General features: G+C 51.0%; 1 protein-coding gene across 1 annotated transcript in view; it reads right to left on the bottom strand.

Annotated features, from left to right (window-relative positions):
* The window catches only part of ZBTB7C (zinc finger and BTB domain containing 7C), a 74,984-nt gene extending 54,806 nt beyond the window's left edge, over positions 1-20,178 (bottom strand). Inside the window, exon 1 of the mRNA XM_068423534.1 lies at positions 20,123-20,178. The gene's annotated coding sequence lies outside the window, so the exon portion shown is untranslated. The remainder of the gene's footprint in view (positions 1-20,122) is intronic.
* Between the last annotated feature and the right edge of the window lie 483 nt (positions 20,179-20,661).

The raw sequence follows: 20,661 nt of genomic DNA, 5'->3' as shown, positions 1-20,661 counted from the left end.
AAGATGTTCAGCTGCATATGGAAAGGGACGGCGAGTAATCCTGGCAATACTATAATGCCTTTGTATAAATCAGTAGCGCAGCCTTAGCTGGGGAGAAAAGTAATGATGCAGAAAAGGCAGAAGCATTCAATCAATATTTCCGCTCCGCATTCGGAAAGAAGCAGGATGAGATGCTTGTATCACACGAGGAGGATGAAGTACTTTCCAGTCCATTAGTAACCAAGGAGGTTGTTAAACAGCATCTACTAGCGATAAACAATTTTAAATCAGCAGGCCTGGCTAACTTGCTCCCAAGAGCCCTCCAACAGCTGGCTGAGAAGCTCTCCGGCCCACCGACGTTAATTTTTAATAAATCTTGGAATACCGGGGAAGATCCAGACGGTTGGAAGCATGCAAATGCTGCACTGATCTGTAAAAGGAGCAACCGGGGTGGCCCGATGAACAGGTTGGCTTGTCTGCCATCAGTCATGGGTAAAATAATGGGAACCCTCCCGAGACTCAACCAGAAGAGGAATTAAAGGACAGGAATACAGTTAATGCTCATCGAAGAGGTTCTGCAGTAAACGCATCATGTCAAACAAAGCTGATTTTGTTCTTTGAGGAGATTACAAGTTCGCTTAATAAAGATAATTGCCTAGAGATGATATACGTAGGCTTTTGTGTGGCATTTGATTTACTACGCCGTGACACGCTGATTAAAAAATGAGCGCTTTATTATAAGAATAAAGCACACGTGCAGGGGACTCGGAGCTCATCTCAACAAATAGCTGTCAGAGGGGAATCGGACTGTTTCCAGGGGGATTTCACAAGGCTCAATCCCAGCCCCAATATTCAGCGTTTTCTTATCTGGAAGCAAATATACCCTTTATCATCACCTGCTGATAAATCAGCTATGTGCTACACAAACAGGAGAGGCCAAGCCACCTGAGCAGAGTGGAGATGATGGCAGTCAAGCATCTGGCTGGGGTCATCACTCCACCTCCGAGGATGAGAAGAAGGGGACAGTCAGTGAAAAAGCAAGAAGTGGGATGCTCAGAATCGATGCAGGGACTGGAAGATGACACCGTGGCAGGTCGTGGTGGGGACCACGTCCCCGCAGACAGATGCGGACGCCTGGCCTGGCAGGAGGGTGGAGGGTTGGATGTTACACACACTCCAACACCTCTGAGGAAGAATCCTTGGAACGGGTATTGGGAGGTAAATGGGAGCCTGGGATGAGAGAGGTCTGGATCTGTGGACTCCACACTGCAGGATGTTGCAGCACCTGGGGCTGGCCATTGCCTAGGAGAAGACGCATGACCCAGACCAGTGCTTTCTGTGCTCCTCGTGGGGCTTAATTCTGATGCTGACCTTTATGACCCCTGAGGAAATCAATTAAAGCTTGATCCAGCTTTTTTGTAACAGGAATATTCCATCTGGCCTTTCATATCCCCCAAGCCTTAGCTGCCCCTTGGGAAAACTCAACACTTAATGCATGGGTGAACACCTCAGCGACACCTCGAAGGCAAGCGCAAGGGTGCCAGGTGCAAAAGTGAACGTCCCTGCGGGCAGCCCCACAGGCTTGGAGATCTAGGTCTTTGCTGCTCCAAAACCAGAAACCTAGCAGCTGAAAGAAAAGGTTTTTAGAAACTTTTAGCAAGAGAAAATGGAAATGCTTAAAAAACACTTCATGACACACTTCTCTGCATCCCAGTTACCCCAGTAACACTTAAACTATCCCTAGCATCCTATTAGCATCACCCCTTGTCCCGCAGTAGGTACCACTTTTTTTCTGAGGCACCATCCAGCTCCCCCTGAAGTCATGCACTACCACGTCTTCCATTTTATTGTGGTTTATTTCTACTATCCCATCTTAAAAAAACACAAGTTATTCAGCAAAAGCAGCGCTGCCCGAGGGACCAGGTGGCTGATGTAGTATCAAGAAGGAAGGCTGAGTGATTGGCAGCCGGTGCAAGGGTGCCCACGCAAGGTGGGTGAAGGCGGAGGGTAGGGAGCACGTGGTGTGCAGGAAGAGGTGCTCATCCTGGCCATGGCCAGCCAACGTCCATCCCTTGCTTGGGTGAACCCTAGAAGTGAGATGTGGGGCTCAACAAATTCATGGGAGACTGCTTTTCTCCTGGGTAAGAGCAGAAGAGGGCCCTGCAGGGTAGAGGAGGGTGCATGCTCATTGGCTGATGTGTGCTCCTCACTCTCAGATCCCAAGGGTAGGTCCATGTCTTTGGTCTTCAGGGCACTGCCGGGGCAAGGAACAAGTGCCTTAGTGATTTGGATACACCAAGCCAGGTCACAGGAGCAAGGTTCCCTTCCCAACCTTCATTTGTGTCTTCTTCTGTGTCTGGAAGGGCAGTTTGGTATCTGCCCTTCTTTCTGCTGCTTCTGCAGTTGCCTTGGAAGGGATCAAACCTGCTCAATCATGTGAAAGATAAAGGGAAACATCTCTGTCTCAAGAGTCAAGAAAGCCCTAAGCAATCATCTCATGACTACACCAGGCACATGAAGGTTAAGCAACCTCATGGGATGTCGAAGAGATGCCTGGGGCTGCTGCTCCCTCCCTGCTCACCCAGCCCTTGGCGTGGGGGGAAAGCGCAGGTCCCTGGGGCAGCAAGGACGGGGAGGAGGGTCTCACGCAGGACTGACTCTGTGGCATCTCCCAGGGAGGTCCCCACTGGGCCTCTGGAGAGTGACCTGGGATGTTTGCTCCCTAATCCGAGCCTGAGCCAAGCCCAAAGGCTTACTCAGCTCCAGATGCACCAAACTAGCAGAGGTGGATAATGGTCTCTGGGAAAAAGCCTGACAGAAAAACAAGAATTTTTTTGTCCTCATGTCGTTTCGTCCTCCTGAAACCTACTCAAGGAAGAATTTGGCCTCCAACCTATTTTTCCCATCTGCCGGGATTTGCAGAGGGCATGTGTCCTAAACCTTCACAGTTCACCACAGGAGCTGGAGATGAATTGGCTAAGGGCATCCCACTCCCCTGGCCTCACATTTCCATTTGACTTTGCCACTAACCAGTGATGGAGAACTTGCTGCTCACAACGTTCCTCAAGGGCTCCTCTGACTGCTCTTGCTTCAGGGACAGAAAGGGGTCAACAATTCAGATCCCAGATGTTTAACCCAAACAGGCCCCATCCATCAACACCTGAGCAGAGGACTAGAATACATTGTTATTGCTGAAGGTGAATTCAAGAGATAAGGCATTAAATCAAAGTCTTATCTAACGCGAGACGTTTCAAAATGTTTCCAACTTGGGGGAAAAAAAAAAGCCAGCTGGACTTTAAATCACTGAATCCCACCACACGCAGTTTTGGTGAGGTGATCTTCAAGGATGCTGCAGCCACCTCATCGGGCTGCCCAGATGCAAGATAAAAATTTGGTGGTGCTCATCCAAAAGAGACAATCTGGGCTTTCAGCTGGGAAGATATGACGGGTATCAGCCACAGTCCTTGAACCCAGGATCATCTTGTTGCTCTCATCACCCAAGCTGCCAGCAGATCGCAGAAGACGCCATCTCCCCAAAAAGACACCGATTTTCGTTCCTTCTTCTGTCTCACCTGGGTCTATCAGAAAGGACGCACCAAAACCAGCAGCATCCAAGTCCCTGTGGCTGCCCTTGAGCACTTCGCCGCCGTCCCCGCACAAAACGGGGAGGGGCAGGATGGCCATGGCATCGTCCCCAAGCGTGCCTTTAAATATCCCACCTCCTCTTCCTCCCTGGCTCCGCACCCGTGAGCAGCCGGGGTGAGGAGCATAACGCAACCGCAAGCACTCCATCCCTCCAAAAAAGATATTCACTCCGCTCCCCGCTTCCTCCTTGCCCCCACCCCAGCTCCCTGCTCGGGCCAGTATGTTTTTCCTCTGCTGCAATTAATGCTTGACGAGGCAGAACATCCCCCCTCTGCAGCTGAGCCCGCGATGGCGCAGCCAGAGCAAATTATTTGGAAGAGAGGGAGGCGGGGAGGGGGGGTAATTAAATAACCACAGCAGACAAAGGCTTCTTGTCTTAAAACCCTGACTCAGCCGGCACACCGGGCAGGTTGGCACCACCATCAGGTGCTGCTGCCTAAGCCGGGGTTGGTCCCGTCGCAGCACCCTCCCGAATTCAGCAACAGGGACGCCGAGTGCTCACCCGGGTGCCCAGTTTCAAGCAGATGGGTGGGACCCAAAATTTCACCTTTAGGGAGATGTGTAAGACCCTTGTGCTGCTCTGGAATCAGATCACTCACCCGAGGGGGACAGGATTTGGTCCTGTGAGGTTCCAGCTCGCTACAGCTGCACCCCAAATCCCAGCAGCCAGGGAGCACCCGTGTTCCCCCCAAGCACTACTGAAAGATTTGGCTCAGACTGCTCCAGGTTGAAATTGTAATTGCATATTTTTGCCCCTCCCTATTAAAAAAAAAGAAAAGGAGAAGGAAGAGTAGGACGGACTCATTTATCATGTGCAGCCAAACCCCGGGCTGGACTCAGTGAAATGAAAATGAGTCGGTGACACTTTGTATAATGCCATTCCAGTTTGTTCTCCTAAATAATTTGTATTTTAATGAGTCCTTTTTTTTTGCTCCAGCACAAGTTTGTAGCCCCCACATTTTCCCAAGTCCTTCTGTGCTTTAATTTGATTTTAAAAAAAAAAATTCCCGGTGTCACATTTTTTTATTAATAAAAAAAGGAAAAGAAAAGCAGGCTCGCTTCTCTCACGGCTTAGATGGGAGCAGGTAATGAATCTCTGCGTGCAGCAGACGGCTCTTATCTCCGTGGCCTTGCTGTTCCCAAACCTACTTATTTAAAAAACTCCCCTGTCACGAGATAATGGGAACAGAGAAAGTCAGCAGAGAAACAAAAAGGCAATCAGGAGCTTTAAAGAAGCAAGGGAGTACCATGATTTCCACCTGATCTTCTCCTGCCGGGCCAGGTCTTTAGGTCAAGATACTGCACATGAAAAGAAGTTGCTTTGGGGAGTGTAATCATGAGAGATGCACTCTACAGCAAAAAGCTGTTTTGCAGCGCTTGGACTTGCTAAGAGCCTCTCTGCCTGGGTCATGCTCAGCTCGCCATGGAAGAGATGGCAGCTCAGCTTGGACTGGCTAAGGGCTTCTCCACTTGGGTCATGCTCAGCACGCCATGGAAGTGATGGCAGCTCAGCCTGGACTTGCTAAGGGCTTCTCCACTTGGGTCATGCTCAGCTCGCCGTGGAAGAGGTGGCAGCTCAGCCCTTGCACCCACCACACTGGTGGTGGGGTGGCTTGGCCACGTTAGCTGGGAGTTACACCTCACTCCCACACATTGGCTGCTCCAGGGTAAGGTGGTGGTCCTGGCCATAGTGGGTCCCCGGGGAAGGGCAGCAGGGCCCCAACTCAGTTAGCAAACTTGAGTGGACCAGAGCTGTCCCCCATCAGCCACAACCACAGCTGGGCATGAGAGCACTTCCAAGCGATTTCAACACAAAGTCTGCTGGGGCAGCACCCTCCCTCATCTGCTTCCAAACCCCATCAGGTGGTGATGGCAGGGCGTATTCCCCCACCACATCAAAGACAGCACGTGCTCCTGCTCATGGTGGGGACAGCACGGTGGCTTGTCAAGTGGCCCCGCACCTCACCATGACACTCCCTCACTCTGAGCGCTGAAGCAGGCGTTGTCCTGGCTGAAGGATGCAGCAGTGATGGCTAAAACAGTCGGGAGGAGGGAAAGGAGAGACGCAGAGGGACCTGCATGACCACTCCACCACATTAGCGTAACAAGCCTCATTAATGTGGAGGACTTTGGGTGGGACGCAGATAGGTGATGGGGGAGGATGGGACTCCTGACCCCCTCCGGGGTCTTCTGCCTCCAAGAAGGCAATTAGGAAGAGCCCCAGGAGAACAACAGGCTCTGGGGGGACTTGCAACCTAAACCAGGTCAGGGTTGAGGTGACATTGATGAACTGGTGATATCTGGGATATGGTGACCCAGTTGGTCCGTCTCTGCTCTGCTGTCTAATCCCTTCAGATGCCCTCTCCCTCCCCAGCAGTCCTGGGCTATAGGAGAAAAGAGGCACCAAACAACTAACTGAGAGGTCAAAAAAACTCAGCAAACCTTGTTAACATCAGCCCAACCAGGCTCAACCGCAGCTCTCGCCTTCAGACTGGGGAAACAAATGTCACAGGTTTGTACGCCAGTTTATTTCCATCCATTTAACAACTCAACATTTCCCTCCCATCCTTCCTCCCTGGAGTAGCAGCCACTGCAGCTCAGAGTTAGCATTCCTCCTAGTTCCCAAAGCCTTGGAGATATGCTTGACCTTCGCTATTGCTCTGTTTTAATTTCCAGCCTCCCTTGGTTTACCTTCCCCTATGGATCCCTGCCAGACCTTCTCCCTCCCTTGAGACCATCCTTGTTGCTATTTCACTTGGGTTTTAATCACCTTCTACTTTGATTACTCCGCTTGCCTCTTTTACAGCCTTCCTCGGTGCTGTGCCATCTCACCAGCCTTTTTGGGAGTACCAAATGGACCAGCCAGATTACTCTTAGGAAATATATGCTCTTTTCTTGGTTTCTTCCCTACCCTGGGAAGAGCTTCAAAGCCGCTCTCCCCGCTGGCAGGATTCCCAGGAGCAAAGCTTTGTGGACAAGGCCAGCAGTGAGTTGAAGAGCTCAAGCAACCTGGCATCATGGCTTTAGATCAAATTCAAGGTCCACCAATTGCCCTGAACAGCCCAACACCAACAGCCTGACGCACCAAACCCCAGCTGTGCCTCCGGGAAGGTGTTCTCTCAACCTCAACTAGCTCAAGATTGTTTTAAACCCTGAATAAGGAGGTCTAATCGCCCTTCCAAACCTCATGTCTTCCTGCTAATTTACAGCTCTTGTTTTCTTTGCCATTCCCAAAGAGCATCCAAGCCTTATCTGAGTGTTCAGTTCCCAGTTTCAGAGGCATCCATGGCAGCGAGCTCCACAGGCGCAATCTGATGGGAGAGAATTTTCTCATGGAGATGGCTGCTTCCTTAAACAGACCTTGTGTTATGAGGATAGGGAGATCAGAACATCCAACGTACTTTCTCTGGCCACTCAGTAAGTTAGAGATGCTACTGTCCCCTTTTCTCTGCCTCTGCTTGGCTCTGTGCATCCTCCCCAGCTCGTTCCAGCCTCCCTCTCTCTTTGCGATTTTTTTCCTCTGGCTGGTAATTGTTCTCATTGCCCTTCGCTCACAGATGGTCCTCAAAGAGCTCACTGTTGACGTGGTGCCAGCTCTCCTCATTCCCAGCTGCTAAATTGCATTAGGAGACCAGCCACCACTCAGCAGAGACCACTTCTCCACTCCATCTGCCCTTTCACACCCAGGCCATTGCTGGAAGAGGGTTTGCTCACCTGACCTGTCACAGCTAGGCAACTTCTCGGCCCCATCACAGCAGCTGGGCCACCCTCCCGCCCTACTGCTCCCCACTCAAAGCCTCCCAGGTCTATCTGGATCTCCTCACCCACCCTTCCTCCTTGACGTCCCTCCTGCCGTGAAACTGAGTCACTTCCCCCTCTCCAAACCTCTCCTTCAAGGTTTCCAAACCCCTTGGGCATGTGAGAGCCTCTGTGGTCCCAGCCCAGCAACCCTTACCCATGGAGGGGTCTGCTGTGCTCATGGAGCAGGCCCTGGGCTGAAATGTTTTACGCTGAGGGCGGTGAGACACTGGCACAGGTTGCCCAGAGAGGTGGTAGATGCCCCGTCCCTGGAAACATTCCAGGTCAGGTTGGACAGGGCTCTGAGCAACCTGGTCTAGTGGAAGATGTCCCTGCTCATGGCAGGGGGGTTGAACTAGATGACCTTGAAAGGTCCCTTCCAAACCGTTCAATGATTCTATGATTCCAGCCCCCAGGCTCCAGCCCCACTCCACGGGGACAACCCGGACTGCCACCCAGGCAGGATGGATGCAACTAGAAGAAAACAGGGAGGAAAAAAGCACAGCAGACCAGACAGGAGGTGAAAGCAGCTCTTATTTTTCACCAGAACGAGTTGTTTTTGGATGCACAAACACTAGGTTCATTCATGAAGCAGCTAAGTGCTGGGTTTTCAACGGAAACAATGAATTAGCAAGGATGAGCAGTGACAGGATAAATGACCTTTTTCCTGCCTCCCAAAGTGTCCTGTTTCTTTCCTAACATGGTAGCCAACTGCTCGTTGAGCTCCACAGTGCTCAGCCCTAGCAATCTGGAGCCTCCAGGGAAGCCCAAGGGCTTGGAGAGGAGCTTCCTGCAGAGCCACCTCTTCCCTGCAGCTCTGCACCCTTCCCACCCAAATGCATGGGGAGCTGGGGGCTGGAAGGGACTCGACGTGGCACTGGGGATGTGAAGCATGAGCTCTGCCACCCAGCAAGGTGACAGCCCCATGGCCAAAACCAAGGCATCACGAAACAAAGATGCATCAAGGGAAGTTCAGATTGGACATGAGGAAAAGGTTAGAATCATAGAATCATTTAGGTTGGAAAGGACCTCTAAGATCATCAGGTCCAACCGTTAACCCAGCACTGCCAAGCCCATCACTAAACCATGTCCCTCAGCACCACATCTACACGGCTTTTAAATCCCTTCAGGGATGGGGACTCCACCACTGCCCTGGGCAGCCTGTTCCAGTGCTTGACAACCCTTTCCGTGAAGAAATTGTCCCTGATCTCCAATCTAAACCTCCCCTGGCACAACTTGAGGGCGGTTCCTCTTGTCCTATCAGTTGTTATCTGGGAGAAGAGACCGACCCCCACCTCGCTACACCCTCCTTTCAGGTAGTTGTAGAGAGCAATAAGGTCTTCCCTCAGCCTCCTTTTCTCCACACTAAACACCCCCAGGTCCCTCAGCTGCTCCTCATCACACTTGTGCTCCAGACCCTTCACCACCTTCATTGCCCTTCTCTGGACTCGCTCCAGCACCTCAAGGTCTTTCTTGCAGTGAGGGGCCCAAAACTGAACACAGGATTCGAGGTGCGGCCTCACCAGTGACGAGTACAGGGGGACGATCCCTGCCCTAGTCCTGCTGGCCACACTAGTGCTGGTACAAGCCAGGATGCTGGTGGCCTTCTTGGCCACCTGGGCACTCTGCTGGCTCATATTCACACGGCCATCGACCAACACTCCCAGGTCCTTTTCCTCCAGGCAGCTTTCCAGCCACAGGTTCTTCACTGAGAGGGTGGTCTGTCACTGGAACATGCTCCTCAGGGCAGCGGTCACGGCACCAAGCCTGTCAGAGTTCAAGGAGCATCTGGACGATGCTCTTAGTCATATGGTTTAGTTTTTAGGTAGTCCTGCGAGGAGCAGGGAGTTGGACTCGATGATCCTTATGGGTCCCTTCCAACTTGAGATATTGCACGATTCTATGATCAGTGCCCTGCACACCAGCCAAGTGAGACCCAAATAAACCCAGCCATCATTGCTCAACGTCAAGAAAAAATCCCAGTTCACAGGCGCTGCGAACCCAGTGCCTTCCACCAGCGTGCGATTTGGCTTCAGAGCGATACAAAGAGAGTGGTTTCAGTTTCAGTGTCTGCTATCTCAAAATCTGTCAGAGGGATGTGCTACCTTAACGCTAACATAATGGATTAAAGCAGAAGATGAAATGCCATTCCATTATCTATTTATTAAAAGCACCACTTGAACTGCTTTTATTCAGCATACATCTCCGACTAAAGAGGCACTCCTTGACTGGGCAAATCAGCGAGCAATTGTGTTTTAACAGCCTTTAGAATGGCATTTCCCCACAGTTTTAGATGGACTATCAGACAGAAAACCTCTTCCAAAACTCACTTATCATAACAGGCGTGAGCACAGAGCTCTTTACTGCTCCTCTACCACCGAGACAAATACAAAATGGGCTTGTAAAACCCACAAAGCATCGATCATTCCCACCTTTCACCCTGCTGCATGAATATCCTTAATAACAGGTCAAAATAAATAATTTCGTTAGCAGAGGAGAACTATTCAGCTCCCACTGATGGATGTGACTTCTGGCAGGTGATGAAATGCAGGCTGCAGTCCCCGACCCACCGATGCTACCTGTTCTGCAGTAATCAGTTCTCACAGAACCAGAAACGATGAAGCCTCTTCAAATCTACAAGTTCCCTCGGCAAAAAGGGGAAGAAATGATGCTGAATTTTCAGTAAAGTATTTCAGGTGTGAATATAAGAATATCTGTGAACTGCAAAACAAAAGGGAGGTTGTTGGGTTGTCTCTGCTCCACCAGAATACATTGGCTTTTGGTTGGTTGGGGATATTTTTCCATACCAAGGAACATTCCCCCTTTTTTTTTTCACCAGGCTCTGCTGCTTTTGGTATTCTAATTTTCTTTACAAAGTGTTTTGAGGAAGAAACCTGAAGCAACAGTGTTCACCAGCTGGTTACATTTTAAATGAACTGCTGGTGGAAGGTAAGCACAGCAAGCTTCACCTTGCACCGTGGAAGTCAACAGAGGCTCTGCCATTGACGTGAGCAAACGTCAGACCTGTTGAGAAGACAGGAGAAGGATATGCATGGGGAAGGATGCCCACAGTCTGGAAACTATCTGAGATAGATAGATGGAAGGATGGAGGGATGGATGGATCCCTAACACCCTGCTGCCATCAGAGGGACCCCAGCACATACTGTGGCAAACTCAACGCTGAGGCTGACGTCCTTCTTCCTTCTCCTGTGGCCCCTGCACTTTCTCCCTGGCTGCAGATAAACCGGAGCACCACCTTGCTGGACAAAGCATGGGGTCCAGCTGGTTCACCTGCAAGGACACCCATCCTTGGCTGGCTGGTCGCCCAATCCAATGCACCCCAGGCTCCTGGCTGCCCTGATGTGAGTTAAATTCTGATGGAGCTGACAAACCCGGAAGATCATTTCAAACCACAATCGCTTCAAATTCAGCTTGTTTCAGCCAATGACCTTCTTGGCAGGATCTCCCTTCAGCATGGCAGCCCCAAACAGGAGCTGACAGTGCTTCGAAACCTTTTGAACCAGCCCTCAGGTCCCTTGGGTACTGCGAGGAGGATTTATCTTAATGGTATGCAAGCTCCCCAGCTCTGACAGCCCTGCTCTCGGCCTGCCTGGGAGGGGACCGGCAACCTGTTCCCTCCGTTCAGCAGTGTGAAAGGTCACTGGGGAATGTGCACTTGTCACCAAGAATAAACTGTTACATGGAGGTTGTGTCACATCTTCTTTCTGGGAGGATGGAGGCAACTGAAGTCAGTGAAAAAGCTCTCCTGATGCCAATGGGGTTTGGATCTGTCCCCGAGCACTGGGCAGAAATGCAGAGCAGCAAGGAGAAAACCCCTCCTAAATGACATTGGGTTATCACCTGGCATGGAGTGAGCCCCAGGAGACAGCCAGGGCAGGTGTCCCTTCACACGGATGTGCCAACCAGTTCAGCCCGAGTGTCTCCTTAACAGAAGTCACCCCATGACCATAGAGCTTGGACAGTGCCAGCTTCCCAGTCAAGCTAAATCAATCCCTTCCTTTTCCTTCCCCTGACAGCACACCTTACCCAGAGCTATTCTGAGACAAGAGCCACCAGCAGACCTGGGGGGACTGGGCTTTAGGGCTCCAGCTCAGGAGAGGGTGAATGACGCCCTGTGCTTCTGAGATGTTTAAGTTTCCCGGAGGAACTTCATAGTTTTCCACATTTTACTACCTTTATATATCAGGGTGACATTAGAGGAGATTTTATTTCTCTCCGCAACAGGTAGCAAACCAGAAACAGGAGTACAGCAAAGGTGACACGCACAGAAGAGAAGCAAACATCATCTGATCTTCTAGGAAGAAGAAACCAGGGCCAGCCAGCAGCAATCCCTGCCTGCTTACCTGGCTCAGCAATGTCCTAGGAACCCAAGCATGGACCAGAGACCTCTTGCACAAGACATCTGGCAGAGGAAAAGATCATAGAATGACAGAACCACAGAATGGTTAGGGTTGGAAGGGACCTCTGGACATGTCCTGCCACGCTCTGCTTGAAGACCAGGAGAGAGCAGCACAACCCAGCACAGGGCTGGGAGCAAAGATCAGCCCGAACCCAACAGCCACCAGTTTTGTGTCACCTCACCACAAGAGAAGACCCAGACCAAGCTCTTCCTCCTGGCTTTACTGGCTCACACATTTCAGGGTGACTCTTTGTCCAAACTCAAGTTCAAGAGGTTGTCCAGGGGGTCACCAAGCCAGATGTAGCTGCCCTTAGCACCGCTGCATTAGCACCAGCAAGACCAACCACTCAGCTCGCAACAGTGGGGTCCAAAGGCTGACGCAGGCAGGGGTGTCACCACTCTAAAGGGCTGGTGACTCCCTGTCCTGCTCCTCTCTGTTCCTCACTCAAACGTAGGTGAAGACACAAGGTGACAGTTAGTGAGAGCGGAGCCATCTCTGCCCACCGAGGTGCTTCCAGCACTGTATCAAAAATTAAAGCGAAGCAATAAAATTTAAAAGAGAAGTAATATGGATCATAAAACCCAAGCACAAGACTAAAAAGTCCCCGGACGCTGACATATCGTTAAGGCAGGGCATGAACCTCCCTTTGCAGTGCTGCCAAATCCCTTTTTCACAGGAAATTAACCTCTTTTGTGATTGCTTTTGTCGCCTGGCTCTCCAGCAAGCGATGTTCTCCGGCATTAGGGAAAAAGGCAGTGGAAAGGCTGGGAACTGGTGCATCATCCCCCTGCTCATCTCCTAACTGGGCTTTGTGGTGGAGACCATCAGCATCTTGAGCCAGCTACTGAGCACACCCTGTTGATGGAGGGTGCAGTGAAGAAATAACTGGCCCAGCCTAACAGGGCTGCTGGGCTGAGCTCTGATGAGGGAAAACACCATTTTCTTAAAAAACTCTCCATCCCCCAGCCTTGCAGCGACCAATAACTCAAAGACATCCTTCTCCATCCCAATACCCCTCCATGCTCCCACGCCAGAAGGTCCCACTGAAACTCCCACTGAAGCACCAAGATTTTAATGGGGAAGGAGGCCAGTTTCGATTCATTTGGACGCAAAGCTGAGGTTTTAATCACCCCCAGGCCAGGGGGGATACACAGCCTCCACACTGCCCATCACAGAATCACAGAATCATTTTGGTTGGAAAGGACCTTTAAGATCATCAAGTCCAACCGTCAACACAGCACTGCCAAGCCCACCACTAACCCATGTCCCTCAGCACCACATCTACATGGCTTTTAAATCCCTCCAGGGATGGGGACTCCACCACTGCCCTGGGCAGCCTGTTCCAATGCTTGACAACCCTTTCAGTGAAGAAATTGCTCCTGATCTCCAGTCTAAACCTCCCCTGGCACAACTTGAGGCTGTTTCCTCTTGTCCTATCGCTTGTTACTTGGGAGAAGAGACCAACCCCCACCTCGCTACACCTTCCTTTCAGGTAGTTGTAGACAGCGAGAAGGTCTCCCCTCAGCCTCCTTTTCTCAACACTAAACACCCCCAGCTCCCTCAGACGCTCCTCATCACACTTGTGCTCCAGACCCTTCACCACCTTCGTTGCCCTTCTCTGGACTTGCTCCAGCACCTCAAGGTCTTTCTTGTAGTGAGGGACCCAAAACTGAACACAGGATTGGAGGTGCGGCCTCACCAGTGCCGAGTACAGGGGGACAATCCCTGCCCTAGTCCTGCTGGCCACACTAGTGCTGGTACAAGCCAGGATGCTGGTGGCCTTCTTGGCCACCTGGGCACTCTGCTGGCTCACATTCAGCCAGCTATCAATCGTCCCCATCCCTGTCCGGCCCCAGTGACCCGTTAACATCCCCTTCTTGTCAATATTGCCCGAGCACTCCTGCCTGCCCTCCTGGCCTCAATTAATCGTGGCCTGGGGGAGAAGCAGGTAAGAAAGCACTCAGATTTAACTGCTTCTCTGCAGGTGGTAAAATGGAGCTCGACGTGACAAGCATGGGCAGTGGGGATAGGCATGGGTACAGCGAGGAGGAGAGCAGAGATCTTCTTGCCCGAACACCCTCGTAGATGCCTGGCTGTCCTCATCTTCCATCACTTCATGGGATCTGGAGAAATCTTGCATGCCACAGGTTTGATTCTCAGGGGAAAACCCTGCCCTAGAGCAGGTTATCCCAGCACGCAAAACCTCCCCTCTGCTGAATCCCATGCTCCCAGAGCCATCACAGGGCAGTCCAATCCCACCAGTCCCAATGGCATGGAGCTCCCCTCAGCCACACTCAGACCTGACCACACATCTTATGATACGAGGCAGAAGCTGAGCCCATGAAAGCTCTGCAGCTCCCAAGTCATATGGGAGCCTTGTTGGCTGTGGAGACCACGGCACGAGGAACCACTGCATCTAAGAAACCAAGTGATGGCAAGAAGCATCTCAGGCTCCAAACAGTGCCTTCAGCATCTCTGGTGACACCAGCAACACAACTGGTACCTTCAGCACAGTACCAGGCTCCCAGCTCCTGCTGCAAGGAGCAACAGGTCATTAACAGAGTGGTCCCAACTCTACCCAGAGGTGGTTTTACTGCAGTAAAAGTAAAGGCCACACAAATAGATTGTTTGGGTTTTTTTTTCCTAAGACATCACTAAACTCCACAAGCGGGTAGTGCCTCAGCGTCCTGCAAGCATCCCGCAAGCAATGCTTTCAACGTCAAGGAACAAAAGGCTGCCGTGGGGAGGGGAATGGTGGGAAACCTTACAGGCCCTTGAGCTTCATTTGAGGCCTGGTGTTTGCAGCATGGCCTGTATTTCATCTTTTCATAAGTAACTCTTACCACGAAATGTGACAAAAAAGGGAGGGGATATTTCAAGGCAGAAAAGTTGGTCTCCAAATGTAATTTTTTAAATTTTTTTTAAATCTTTTGTTAGCAACTCTTCCGGGGAGCGAATCCAGCAGAGGCAAGACAGTGCAATGTGCACTCCTAAATTAGTTTCCAGGCACTTGGGATGCTTTATTATTCATTTCCTCCGAATATTAGGTAATGCCTTTCGCCCCTTTCAAAGTCCGTACGAGGGGTCTTTGATGCATTGTGGGACTTGAAAGTTGCAGGTCTAAAGCAGCGTTTCTTTTAAGTCCTCTCTTTTATCAAGCGTATTCTGTTCTGCTCGTTGTAATGCACACAATGGCATGAGAGTCTTGACCCGCTTCACGTCTGATGGGTTGAAATCTCAGACGCGCAGGATAAAACAGCCGTTCCTAGCAATGCAACTTAAATGCTCACGGCTCTATTCAGGCAAATATTACCCAGGGGTCCGCCACGCCGCTGAAAAGCTGCAGAAATTGGCTCTGTAGATGGCTGACCAATTCAGCGGTGAGAAATGGCCCCACTACATTAACTCCCCTTTTCATTTCACCCTGGGTGAGCCGGGGTCTGCAGGTAACCACAGCAGGAGGCGAGAGCCAGTTGAAGCCAGATTCATTTTCTTTATATGAAGTATTTTTGTGTGTGTGTGACCATGAATGTCACTATGTGGATCCCCAAAAGAGGGGAAGTATCACCTCAAGGGAGGGGATTCTGCCCCTTTGCTCTCCTCTCATGAGACCCCCCCTGCAGTGCTGCGTCCTGCTCTGGGGGCCCCAACAGAAGAAGGACACGGAGCTGTTGGAGCGAGTCCAGAGGAGGCCACGAAGATGATCAGAGGGCTGGAGCACCTCTGCTCTGGAGACAGGATGAGAGAGTTGGGGCTGTTCAGCCTGGAGAAGAGAAGGCTCCGGGGAGACCTTCTGGCACCTTCCAGTGCCTGAAGGGGCTACAGGAAAGCTGGAGAGGGACTTTTTACAAGGGCATGCAGTGATAGGATGAGGGGGAACGGTTTTAAACTGAAAGAGGGGAGATTTAGATGAGATACTAGGAAGAAATTCTTGGCTGTGAGGGTGGTGAGACACTGGCCCAGGTTGCCCAGAGAAGCTGTGGCTGCCCCCTCCCTGGCAGTGTTCAAGGCCAGGCTGGATGGGGCTTGGAGCAACCTGGTCTAGTGGAAGGTGTCCCTGCCCATGGCAGGGGCGTTGGAACTGGATGGTCTTTAAGGTCCCTTCCAACCCAAACCATTCTATGATTCTGTGATTCTATAATTACATTAGGGCACAGGCACAGAAATCAGGGAGGTTTTTGTCTTACGGTTACACAGGACTGCTGTCACGACTCCTGAAGAACTAAAATTTGTAGCCTTTGAGATGCTGCAAACGTCTCAGAGAACCAAGTCTCTGCCTCTGCTGAGGTTATGTGGACTTTGGTGGGTCACTTTACACCATCGGTCTCCTCCACATGTTAGTCAGAATTAACAGCTCTTGTTGCACAATAATTCACTTTTTTTTTCCGGTTTACACCATGAGCTCGCTAGTTCAGAGACGGCCCGTGCCCAATAGTATAGAGGACCCAGGACAAGGATGCAAAGTAAAACTTATCCTTGCAAAAGCAAACGCATTTCACTACAAAATTAAAAGGTTTTGTCCTTTAGACAATTACACTGACATGTTTCTACAAAACTATCAGGCTGCTATTTTAGGATATTAACCTTCTCTTATCAATCTGCTCTTGACAGGTTAGAAGGAGGAATGATTTTTTTAAAGGGTGATCTTAAAATGCAGGGGTAAAATTCAATGTAAGGCCTGAAGTGCTCCTAAATGGGTTGAAGCTGCTTGAATTTGCCTTGCATGTCTTATATTCTAGGAGCAAAAGACACCTCCAGGACGAGTCAGAAAAGGAGTGGTCAGATTAGACGGGGAGATGTTTGTGAGAGAGACAGGTCCTTTTTTTATGACTCCCCTTGCCTGTCCCAGAGCTATGCCCTGGTATGCCTGCAGTTCCAGCCTGTCAGCTCAAAACATATATCAGAGTCTTGATAATCCCAGTGTTTCACCGGGAAGACCATTTCTTAGCCTGTATAAAAAAAGGAATAAGCTGATTTTGCATGAGCAAAACTGAGATATGTCTCTCCTGACATTGGCAAAACATCCAGCAGCAGCTCCGGAGCCTGCAGAGAGGGGGATGTGTGACTGCAGCCCTTGGCTCTGGTGTGTGTAAAAGCAAATCTGATCCACTGGGATGTGATCTCCCATCCCGTCCGTGTCCTCCAGGATACTACAGAGCCAGGGAGACGAGCACAAGTCTCATTTCCAGAGATGCTGAGCATCTCTCCCCTCGCTGCTACGGCAGCGGCAGCGCCAGGTAACAAATATAATACGATGAAGTCACAGCTCTCATGTTACCCATCTGGTTAGGAGGGTTTTTAGGAGCCCTCTTAAGCATCCTTATTAAAATACCATCAAGGCAGACGGGTTTTTTTGCCCTACATGTGAGCGGTGCAGTGGCGCTCTGCTGGAGGGGAGTTGACAGGTCATCATTGTGTGTTCTACAAATTCTCTGAGCCGATAAGAAGAGTCCAACAATGTGATGGTTTATCAGTTTGTAGGTTAGAAAAGGAAATTCTTTCAATCGAGATAACAATTCTATTCCTTTCTGGCAAATGAGGGTTTTTGCTTCGCCCGGGGACTCTGGCAGAAGCCCTGGATGGGACCCATCGCTCACAAGTCAACAGAAAGATGCTGTCGCAGCCAACGGGAGTGCCTGCACAAATTGTAAGGAGCCTGAAACTGCTCCTTTGAGAGAGAGAGAGAAAGAAAAAAAGAAGCAAAACTGCAGGAGAAAACTAAATCTATTTGTAAACCCCAGGCAGAGCCGACATGAGGTGGCCAGCGCAGGAGTGCAGAGATGATAATGGAGCCTGATGGATAGTTCACAGGATTATTAGATACCCTCCAACTCAAATATGCTGAGGAGCCAATTATTTAATGCTAAGGACAGTGCAAACACATGTTTAATAAGCTGAATCACTCCAGGATTGTAGGAGCTCAAGGGACTAAACTCCCAGTGGTGTAAATCAGGAAAATCAGCATTACAAAATACGCGGTGCTTCAGACGGTTGTCGCCACCTCTGCCAGGCGTGCAGGGGCTGGGGTGCACGGCGGGGAAACGCAGCTGGATTTTGGGAGCGGATGGGTGGGAGGGTTTGGTCCAACACCCCACGGCTGGCGATCGCACACAGCTCTGCAGCTGGTGGCCTTCCAGGCTGCCTTGTTTACAGACAAGGGGGTTGCTGCTCCTGGGAAGATAGGCTGGGTTTATTTTCTAGCTGATTGCAGAGAGGCAGCAGGGAGGGAGTAGGAGGTGTGGGAGCCAGAGGGGAGTTTGGTCTCTGCTCCGGGTCCTGATTAGCACCTGGTTTTGGAGTCAGTGATGATCCCCGGGAGCAAGGCGTCGTTTCTTAGGCTCTTCTGCTCAGAGGGGTGCCAGGGGGAAGCTGGGTCTTGCCTTGCCAGGAGGTGACCCTGTAGACACATCATCCCCTCACCTGGGCTCCTCTTGCAGCCAGAGGAGAGGGACAGGCTTCTAGCCCATCCTCAGGCAGATGCCCAAACTAAATCGGATGTAACATGGGCTAAAAATGCCCTCACTCACTTCAAAGGGCCTCTATGTTGTTAAATGTCTGCAGAATAGTCCTTCCCGAAGCCCCTTTTCATCTCTGCCTGGGTCACCTTCTCCCTTCATCAAAGATCATACCTATACTATAAGAACTTGAGGTGAGTCTTAAAATCCGCATCTCCCCACAATCCACCCACCACCACTACTGCTTCTGCACATCCACATAGTCCAGACTACAGCACAGATCCAAGAATAGATATAAAGAAGAAATTCTTTACCCTGAGGGTGGTGAGACACTGGCACAGGTTGCCCAGAGAGAGGGTAGATGCTCCATCCCTGGAAACATTCCAGGTCAGGTTAGACGGGGCTCTGAGCAACCTGATCTAGTTGAAGATAGAATCATAGAATCACAGAATGGTTTGGATTGGAAGGGACCTTAAAGACCATCTAGTTCCAACCCCCCTGCCACAGGCAGGGACACCTTCCACTAGACCAGGCTGCTCCAAGCCCCATCCAGCCTGGCCTTGAACACTGCCAGGGAGGGGGCAGCCACAGCTTCTCTGGGCAACCTGGGCCAGGGTCTCACCACCCTCACAGCAAAGAATTTCTTCCTCATATCTCATCTCAATCTCCCCTCTTGCAGTTTAAAACCGTTGCCCCTCGTCCTATCACCCCATGCACTTGTCAAAAGTCCCTCTCCAGCTTTCCTGTAGCCCCTTCAGGTGCTGGAAGGTGCTAGAAGGTCTCCCCGGAGCCTCCTCTTCTCCAGGCTGAACAGCCCCAGCTCTCCCAGCCTGTCTCCAGAGCAGAGGGGCTCCAGCCCTCTGATCATCTTCATGGCCTCCTCTGGACTCGCTCCAACAGCTCCAACAGCAGATGTCCCTGCCCATGGCAGGGGGGTTGGACTAGATGGCCTTTAAAGGTCCCTTCCAACCCAAACCATTCAACGATTCTACAATAACCCAGCACTGAGGTGCTCCTCAGCATCCATAGCACGTGTGCAGTGCAGGGACCAGGGATTCAATCCCTGACAGATGCGGACCTGTGGGGACTCGCAGCATGGCTCTGCTAAGGGTTTGCTCAGTGCAAATCAGGCATTTGCTCATGAGAAGATGGTGTAAAAAGACCTGCCTCCCACCTGGTGCAATGCGAGATAACTCAGTTCAGGAACATCAACTCAGGATCTGGCTCTGGCGTGTCCAAACCAGCTTTGATGATAAAAAAAGGGATGCTCCTTTCTTCCTATTCAAGACCTCTAGGCAAACACCCAAGCCACAGCCTCCTGCGTGACAGCTGCAGAAAACAGGACTAGAGAGGACCTTGAGATGTCACCCAGATCGCAGCCTCGTGACTGGGGCTGCAGCGAGGCCAAGCACAACAAAGGCCAAAAGCACTCCAAGCATTAACAAATATTGTTGCTCAGCACACTCCCGTGCAGCTGCCAGCGTATCTGCCGCCTGCTCTTCCCAGCACTGCAGCACGGAGAGCACACACATTTATGAGAGCATCTCCTATGGATTTACAGAAGGAGGAATTAGTGGTTTGGTCATTGACAATAGCAGGGAATCACGGTGGTGGTAAAGCTGATTCGTGATGATCCATCAACACGACAAACCACCTCCTCACCCGCAGGGGTCCCCAGCAACTGAAGGGCAGGATCAGACCCCCAGGACCCCAGAAAGACATCAGCACAGCCACTTCCCACTCCTCAATTCACGTCCTGCTTACGAGGAGACACCAGCTCTCCCCACAAAGCCACCAGCTCAGCACACCCGAACGCGTACTCACCGGTACCCTTGTTTTTGTTTCAAATCTCCGGCAATGCTCCCGTTGCTCCTCTGACCATTTCCTAAGGAACAACAGAGAGAAAAAAAAAACAACAAAAACCTCCATTAGATCCAGAACAGAGCTTCTGGTTAAGAAGGGCCAGCTGCGGAGAAGCCTTCTGCCGGGATGATAAGAAACCACCAAACCAGGCCCACTCCTGCTCTCCTACGACCCATTTTGACATGGTCAGTTGAGCCGTTCCTCTGCTCTTCACCCTTCCTTCATGCCTATATCAGAAAAATCACCTGGCAACACCGTGCCATGGAGGTGCAAACCCAAACCATCCTCCTGCTGTGTCACATCTCCTCCTGCGACAGCTGGGAGATGAACAGTCTGGAAACGGATCCCGTCAAAGCAGCGTTGGCTGCTTCCCCCATAACAGCCCCCAGCTAAACATTACATCTTGGTCCCTTGGGGATTATCGATTTCCCTGTCTTCCTACACACATAGGTCGGTTGTTGGCAGTAGTTCGGTGGTACCCACAGCGGTACCCGCAACAA

Source organism: Nyctibius grandis, chromosome Z (genome assembly GCF_013368605.1).
Source record: "Nyctibius grandis isolate bNycGra1 chromosome Z, bNycGra1.pri, whole genome shotgun sequence".
NCBI lineage: Eukaryota > Metazoa > Chordata > Aves > Nyctibiiformes > Nyctibiidae > Nyctibius > Nyctibius grandis.
The sequence above is the reverse complement of the archived record's forward strand: the minus strand, read 5'-3'. Positions and strand labels throughout refer to the sequence as shown.